At 42.1% G+C, this 8,834-nt stretch overlaps 1 pseudogene; it reads left to right on the plus strand.

Moving 5' to 3' along the window:
* The first annotated feature begins 4,812 nt into the window (after positions 1-4,812).
* Positions 4,813-8,067, plus strand: LOC113900692 (annotated as a pseudogene).
* Positions 8,068-8,834: the final 767 nt, after the last annotated feature.

Raw genomic sequence — 8,834 nt, forward strand, 5'->3', positions numbered from 1 at the left:
CCATCCCTTAAAGATAGTTTTTTACATAATAAGCATTACCATATATGTGTGTTTCTATTTTATTACATGTTTTTAAATATGTTTAAGAAAAAAATACCATCTGTATTATTTTGAGAGTTTGGTTGGTTTTAGGATTTCAGAATCACCTCATAGAAGAAAAATTTAGAAACATGGATCCAATCCCATTTTCAGTTGGATAAACTGAGTCCCAGAAGAGTAAATGACCTGACCAGGATGGTAAAGGTTTTGTTTCACAATCTCAGGAGGAAAAAAGATTTGGAGAAGATTCATAGGCATGCTAAGTATACGATCACCTCTCTGACCTTGAGAGGACTCTGGGGCCCACACGGACTGGCAGGCTACTCGGAGTCATGGGGAGGGTGAGAAGAGCTGGAGCTATTGCTGGAACTTGCAACATGTTAAGTATTTAAAACAGAGATCTTATCTTTGGGCCTTATTTTGAGATTTTATTATTTTCTTACTATGCATAACAATTGAGTGAGTTTATAAATAACTTGCAGTCTAATTGGGTGGGTCTAATCTGTGTCCTTAGTCTCAGCAAAACTTGGGGAGTGGGAGATGATGCTAGCAGAAGCCGCGATAAAGTCAAATCCATTCAGCTCCCCTGTGCACATAGTTAAACAGACCCCATGGGACAAACAACTGGTGCTAAGCTGCCTGATTTCCCTGGTTACTCACACCAGGAGGCTGGTTGAAAAGCTGCCACATGGTTATAACCTTTCGTGCAGTGACCCCTGCTGCTGAGACCTGAGATACACATGAAAACGATAATGCCTGCTTGGGAGAGGCTCTGGCCCCTCTGTTGATCCTGAACCCACAAATCTGGCCCAAGGCCCTCACTCACCCACAGCAAAGCCCACAACTGAGTCAGATGTTCATGAGGGTTCCAGCTGTGAATTAATTAGGGGGGCACAATGAGAGAAGCCTGGGAAGCAGGGGACGGCTGAGAGGCATCAAGGTGAGCATGGGAAAGGGGAGTCCCCAGCAGAGGGAGTGGGCTTGGGCAGAACAACCTAGGGCAGTTATGTTCACATTTGAGAAATGCATGGACTTCTTTTGAGGAAAGTTCCAGGCCTGAGACTGATTTTGAAGATTTTCCCACTAGCCTATTCAAGGCTATGATCAGAGAAAATACTTTCATTTCTTCTTTTTAAGTATTTATTTGGATATACCGAGTCTTAGCTGCAGCATGTGGGATCTAGTTCCTTGACCAAGGATCGAACTGGACCTCCTGGATTGGGAGTGTGGAGTCCCAGGACCACCAGGTAAGTCCCAATACTTCAATTTATAAATTTAAAAACTTATCACTTTGGGGAATCACTTTAGAGCCAATGTGACAGTAATCAAAGATGCAAACATGAAAACATGAACCCTGAATTATACAGAAGAATCTATTCACAATTTGGTCAGCTGGATAGTATAAAGCATTACTTTATATTTGATATAAATATGTTTAAATATTTTATATATTTATATTATTTTCTCTAAGAGTATCAATAAAATGAAAATATGAAAAACTTGTACAGGATGCACAACCTCTGAGAATACACTGAGGCCCCCAGCAGTTCCCCAGTTGGAGAAACATTGGTGGACTGTACTTGGATAGATGGGTATGATCCAGAGTTTCAAGGTGGGTGTGCAAGGCTCAGAGAGCAATTTGTTTCTGGTGTGAAAAAATTACCTCCTACCTCCAAATATGAGCAGGTTTGGATTGGAAAACAATGAGATCTCTGGACCTCAACTCCGGATGACTAGGCCTTATGAGTTTGACAGACTGCCCCACTTGCTCCATCTGCCACTGAGGCGTGGGGCTGGGGGTGGGTATAGCTAAAGGGAAGGCTTAAAGGCCCACACACCTGCTTGTATTGGAAAAAGAGGGGGCCAAGGGGCAGAAGAGCAGCTGCCCATCCTTGAATGAACTCAGAAGGACTGTGGGGTCAGGGAGGTCCGTGATCTGCCAACTCTTAGGCTGTGACCTGACCCAGGGTAGGGCAACCTGCTCATGGTGAAGGTCTCCACGTGGGGCAGAAGCGCAGACATGAGGACTCAGCCATCAGCCCCGGGAGCTCTGGGGTTCAGGGCTCTCTTTTTTCTCATGATGTTCACATTTATAAAAGTTATGCCTTGTTCTTAAAGAAAATTTGGCAAAATACTGAAAAGTAGAAAGAAAAACACAATTTCACCTGTTTCTGCCTTCAAAAAAAACTCTGCAAATGTGTCAGTATACCTCAAATTGTTATAAAACTTGTAAATTTGAGGGAAATGTCTTTATTAACTTTATTTCTTTATTAACTCATTCTTTAGGACTGATGATGCAGCTGAAGCTCCAATCCTTCAGCCACCTGATGTGAAAAGCCGACTCAATGGAAAAAGCCCTGATGCTGGGAAGGACTGAGGGCAAGAGGAGGAGGGGACGACAGAGGATGAGATGGTTAGATGGCACCACCGACTCAGGGGACATGAGTTTGAGCAAACTCCAGGAGATAGAGAAGGACAGGGAAGCCTGGCGTGCTGCAGTGCATGGGGTCACAAAGAGTCAGACACAACTGAACTTGTTCCGACTGAACAACAAGTTTCATCAAATATGTTTTGTGGTCCTAAAAGTCACACGGTGAGGTCAGACAATATTGCACTTAGGAACCAAAGTGGTTATTAATGTGCCTGGCACATACCAGGAGTCACTTCTCGCTGCAGTCGTCTGTAAGCAGCAAAGAAGACAAGGCAGGACCTGCTCCATTGATTGGGAGGCTTAAGCTCTGGTCACAAATCTCTCTTGAAGAGCAAAAGCTATTCCAATGTCTGTCCTTAATCTTTTCTGTTCCACTTCACTGTGTTCAGCAGAATCAAAGCAAAAAGTCAGCCATAATCATCCCTGATAATAAAGTAACTAATAATTATAGAACATCTTGTATACCCTATGTGTGAGTGCATACATATATATGGAGAGATTAACCAGAGATCCTCATGATTAACTACTACCAGGATGCCTCTTCTAACAGAAGCACTCTGCATTCTCCAGCAACCCATCAGAACAGAAGTCAAAGCTCCAGCGGGCCCCACCTGTCCTCTGTTCTCCAGCTCACGTGCACATATCTGCTTTCCTAAAGCTACAGACAGAGGAGAGATGATTCTGTTAACCCTTAAAGTGATTCATACGAGCAGAATAGAAGGAGACATTGAGTAGGAGGGTGTTTTGTTTGAGTTGAAGGAGGTATGAAGGGAAAAAAAAATCTCATTACAATAATCAGATTGTTGGTACAAAGACAGTGACTTAAGGCAGGTCCCCAGCAAGGAGGCACTGACCAAGGCTGGGCCGTGTCCTCTGGAATTAGAACAGCATTCGGTGTATCTTCCCACTTCTAAGATACACGTCGCTCAGAAAACCAAGTGAGGAGAGCCTGTCATTAAGGCAATCTGGGCAGAGCTGTGACTACAGATGAAATCGAGATGGAAACCCAATCCACAGCATCAGTTCCCTGCTGGGGGCCAGAGCTTTCTCAGGCTGCCCTGTTGTCCACCTACTACATCTGAGCAGTAATGTGGCCTTAAGGTTTTGTGGGGAAGGCACCTGATAGAAAAAAATGATAATAATTTTAAAGTATTGCTGATATGGAATATTATTCAGCTATTAAAAGGGATGCATTTGAGTTGGTTCTAATGAGGTGGATGAACCTAGTGCGTATTATACAGAGAGAAGTAAATCAGAAAGACAAATATCATATATTAACGCATAGATATGAACCTAGAAAGGTAGTACTGATGATCCTGCTAACAGGGCAGCAAAGGAGACACAGACAAAAAGAATAGACTTTTGGACACAGTGGGGGAAGGAGAGGGTGGGGTGATTTGAGAGAATGGCATTGAGACATATATATTACCATATGTAAAATAAATAGCCAGTGGAGGTTTGCTGTATGATGCAAGGAACCCGAAGTCGGAGATACGTGACAACGTAGAGGGGTGGGATGGGGAGGTAGGAGCAGGGATTCAAGAGGGAAGGAACATGTATATACCTATGGCTGAATCACGTTGATGCATGGCGGAAACCATCACAATATTGCCAAGTAATTATCCTCTGATTAAAAATTAAAATTAAAGGGAAAGTGTTGCTGTTGAGTCAGTTGCACTATTACATGAGAAAATCAGTCCTAACTCTCAGTTCAGTTCAGTTTAGTCACTCAGTCATGTCCAACTCTTTGCAACCCTAAGAGTCCTAACTCTCTTGCTCATTAATTATGGTGGAATGCTCTAACTTGAAATAATTTTTATACAACAAAGGCAGATGTATGTGTTGAAGAAAATGTAAACATGTTGAAGAAAATGTAAACATATAGAAGAAAATAATTTCACCACCCACAGGTAACAAACCTTAATACATTTTATTGTGTAATCCTCCAAACTTTCTTCTATGCATATAAACCTGTTCGTTTCTTATAAATATAAAATCTTTATGCACAGAATATTTTCTTATTTGACTTCTCAACTAACTCAATCAATCAAATATGCATTTTTCCACATCAATAGGAACTGCTCCCTCTGCATCATTCTTTATGTCTGCAGGGTACTCCATTACATAGTACATTCATTAGTTATTAATCAGTTTTCTATGTTTACACATTTAGTTGCTTCCAAATATGGAATATTATAACTGCTAAACATCCTTGTTCACATATCTTTCCAAACATGTCTGATTATTTCCTTAGGTTTTTCTTTTTAGAAGAATTGTTGGGTCTAGAAGTTTTCACGTATTTATGGTTTTAATATATACTGCCAAATGGCCTTCCTTGCGCTATGGGTAAGTTGTACCCTTTACATCCACTATTATTGTATAAATGTTCCTTTTTTCCTTTCATCTTTGCTGAGAGTTGATTTTATCCTGCCACCGCCTCACAAGTTGAATGGTGGTGTAAAAAACAGTACTTTGTTTTCTTTTTGATTTCTTAAATTTCTAGTGAAACTGAATATTATTTCACAGTACATTGGTTTCCTAGGGCTATTGTAACGAACTATGATGAACTGGGTGGGTTAACACCACAGAAATGTACTGTTTCAGGGTTATGGAGGCTGGAAGCCCAGGGTCAAGGTATTGGTGGCCATGGGCCCACTCCCTCTGAAGGTTCTAGGGGAGGATCTGTTCCAGGCCTCTCTCCCAGCTTCTGGGAGCCTTCCTTGGGAGACTTGAGCTGTGTTTCTTCGCATGATCCTCTCACTGTGCATGTCTGTCTCTGGGTCTAAATTTCTCCTTTTTATAAGGATACCAGTCATATTCGGGGCTTCCCAGGTGGCTCTAGTGGTAAGGAATGTACCTGCCAGTGCAGGAGACATAAGAGATGCAGGTTCAGTCCCTGGGTCTGAAAGATGACCTGGAGGAGGTCACAGCAACCCACTCGAGTATTCTTGCCTGGAGAATCCCATGGACGGAAGATCCTGGTGGGCTACAGTCCATTGGGTCACAAAGAGTAGGACTCAGCTGAAGTGACTTAGCACAGTCCTATTGAATTAGGACCCACCCTAATGACCTTGCGTTAACTGGTTACTTCTGGAAAGACCCTATTTCCAGATAAGGAGGAATCCAAGGTTCTAGGGGTTGGGACTTCAATGTATCTCTTTTGTTGCAATTCAAATCAGAACAGCATGTGTACTGACCATGTGTATTTCTTTTCCCTGTGGTGAACTGCTCACTTTCCTATTGAGTTGTCTTTTTCTTTGATCGGTAGGGCCCTTTATATAAACGCTTTATCTATCACATATGCTCCTAATGTTTCCCTTGTATGCATGCACAGTTGCTTCAGTCATGTTGGATTCTTTGTGACCCCATGGACTGTAGCCCACCTGAATCCTCTGTCCATGGGATTTTCCCAGCAATAACACTGGAGTGGGTTGTCATGCCCTCCCCCAGGGGAGCTTCCCGACTCAGGGATTGAACTCACATCTCCTGCATCACAGGTGGATTCTTTACCACTGAGCCATCTGGGAAGTCCAACATAAAAAAGCCAAAACAGCCAAAAATAAAAAAATAAAATAAATATATTTTTTAAAAACATCACACAATGAATGTAAAAGTGCAATCACAATAGGTGTGAGAAAGAAAAAGGTCACAACACTCTGTGTATGGTCCATGTACCAGCAGTAAGGGCTTTACCAGGAAGCTTACTAGAGAACAGAAACTCCAGTCCCTCCAGGCCTCCCCAGTCAGGATCTATATCTTAACATATATCTTAACAGAATCTCAAACATTACAGCTTGAAGAGCACAAGAGTAGGAAAGATTTCACTGTTTAGAGAGGTAAGGAAAGATTTATATGTATACATACACACACACACATATCACACACATATATACATGCATACACACATATATATATCACACATATATACACATGCACACACACACATCACACACATGTATGCATGCATACACACACATATATCACACATATATACACATGCACACACACATATGCACACATGTGTACACACACTTCACACATATATACGCATGCACACACATCACACACATATATACACATGCACACACACACATATATATCACATATATATACACATGCACACACATACACACATATATATCACACATACACACACACATCACACATATATACACATGCACACACACATCACACATATATACACATGCACACACACACATATATATATCACACATATATACACATGCACACACACACATATATATCACACATATATACACATGCACACACACACATATATATCACACATATATACACATGCACACACACATATATCACACATACACACACACATCACACATATATACACATGCACACACCACACATATATACACATGCACACACACACACATATATATCACACATACACACACATCACACATATATACACATGCACACACACACATAATATCACACATACACACACACATATATCACACGTATACACACACACATCACACATATATACACATGCACACACACATATATATCACACGTATACACACACATCACACATATATACACATGCACACACACACACACACACACACATATATATGTGGTGCACTTGGTCTTTGTTTCTGTGCGGGCCTTTCCCTCTTTGCCTAGTTGCGGTGCACGGTCTTCTCATTGCAGTGTTCTGTCTTGGTGCGGATCACAGGCTCTAGGGCACGTGGGCTTCAGTAGTTGCGGCTCCTGGGCTCTATAGCACCAGCTCAATAGTTGTGGCGCAGGGGCTAACTGGCTCCACAGCAAGTGGGATTTTCCCAGATCAGGGATGGAACCCGTGTCTCCTGCACTGGCAGGTGAATTCTTTACCATGAGTCCTCAGAGAAGCCCAGGAAAGATTTCTTGAGGAAACAAAGACTATACTTAGACCTGAAAAAGAAGAAGGCATTAACTAAGCCTAAATGAGAAGGAAGAGTGTTGTGGGTGGGGGGAACAGCACCTGCAAATGTGATGTGATGGAAGCTGGTGCAAATGAAAAAGGAAACAGGCCCATAGGGCTGGATCACAGCACAGCAAGGAGAGGTGGGATGGGGGTGGGATGGGGTGGGACAAGACTATAGAGAGAGGCCTGACTGTGTACTGATATACGGGCCTGATATACTGGACTAACATTAAATGTGTTAGGAAGCCATGATTGTGTTTTAAGCATGAGCACAACTTGATTATATTTGAACTAAGTGAAACAATCATTTGATCACTTTTGCTGCCTTTAACCTGTGGGTGTGATGAAATGAACAATATACACCAACAGAGCTTTTATGTTGAACTATATCAGCATTCCTCGAGCAAACTTTACCTGAACACAACCTTTATTCTTTAAATATACTCCTACACTAGGCTGCGGCCACTGCAGACTGGACTCCCCTAGCCTCACTCCACTTTCTCAAGCGACCGTGTCTGATAAGCCCAGTATGACTGAGATTGAGAAATTCGACAAGTAGAAATGGAAGAAAACAGAAAGACAACAGGAAAATCCACTGCCTTCAAAAGAAACAATTGAACAAGAGAAGCCAGCAGGTGAGTCGTAACCAAAGTGCATTGTACATGCCACAAGCCTTGCTTCTTTATTTTACTTCTTTAACTGTTCAACTCTGTAGATGCACAGAGGTTGGTGCAAGTTTAAATGACTGGGCTGCCCCCTTTCCACATCAAAGACTGGAGAACTGCTGACGAAAGCTTGGGCCTGCCCCTCCCATCTGCCTGTCCGCCTGGCAGGGAAGGAAGAGAACTTGGTTGTTGGTAAAGGAAGAAGCTGGGTGGGAAGACAGAAATCTAAAATCTAAAGTAAGCTGGTGGGAAAAAAAAGAAAAGCAAGTTGGCCCAGGGTGTCCTGCAGGCTGTAAAATGCTGATTAATCAGAGTGCCTTTTTGTTGCTGTTCAAATCTGGGGGCTTCCCTAGTGGCTCAGAAAGTAAAGAATCCACCTGCAATGCGGGAGACCTGGGTTCTATCCCTGGAGAAGGGAATGGCTATCCACTCCAGTATTCTCGTCTGGAGAATTCCAAGGACAGAGGAGACTGGTGGGCTATAGTCCATAGGGTCCCAAGGGTCAGACACAGTTGAGTGACTTTCACTTTCAAATGATTTGAATTACTGTAATGCACAATTTTTAATTAAAAATAAAAACTTTAAAACCTGAAATAATCAAATAATATACTCCTAGATTTTATTCAGAAGTAGTCCCCTTAGTTTTTGCATTCATGTTCATTCACCAGTCTATAAGGCCTTTTTGTTTGTTTGTTTGCTGGTGGGGGATCTTTCATTCTCTACTTGTCTCTTCAGATCATAAAATTCC

This window comes from Bos indicus x Bos taurus, chromosome 11, assembly GCF_003369695.1.
Source record: "Bos indicus x Bos taurus breed Angus x Brahman F1 hybrid chromosome 11, Bos_hybrid_MaternalHap_v2.0, whole genome shotgun sequence".
Taxonomy (NCBI): Eukaryota; Metazoa; Chordata; class Mammalia; order Artiodactyla; family Bovidae; genus Bos; species Bos indicus x Bos taurus.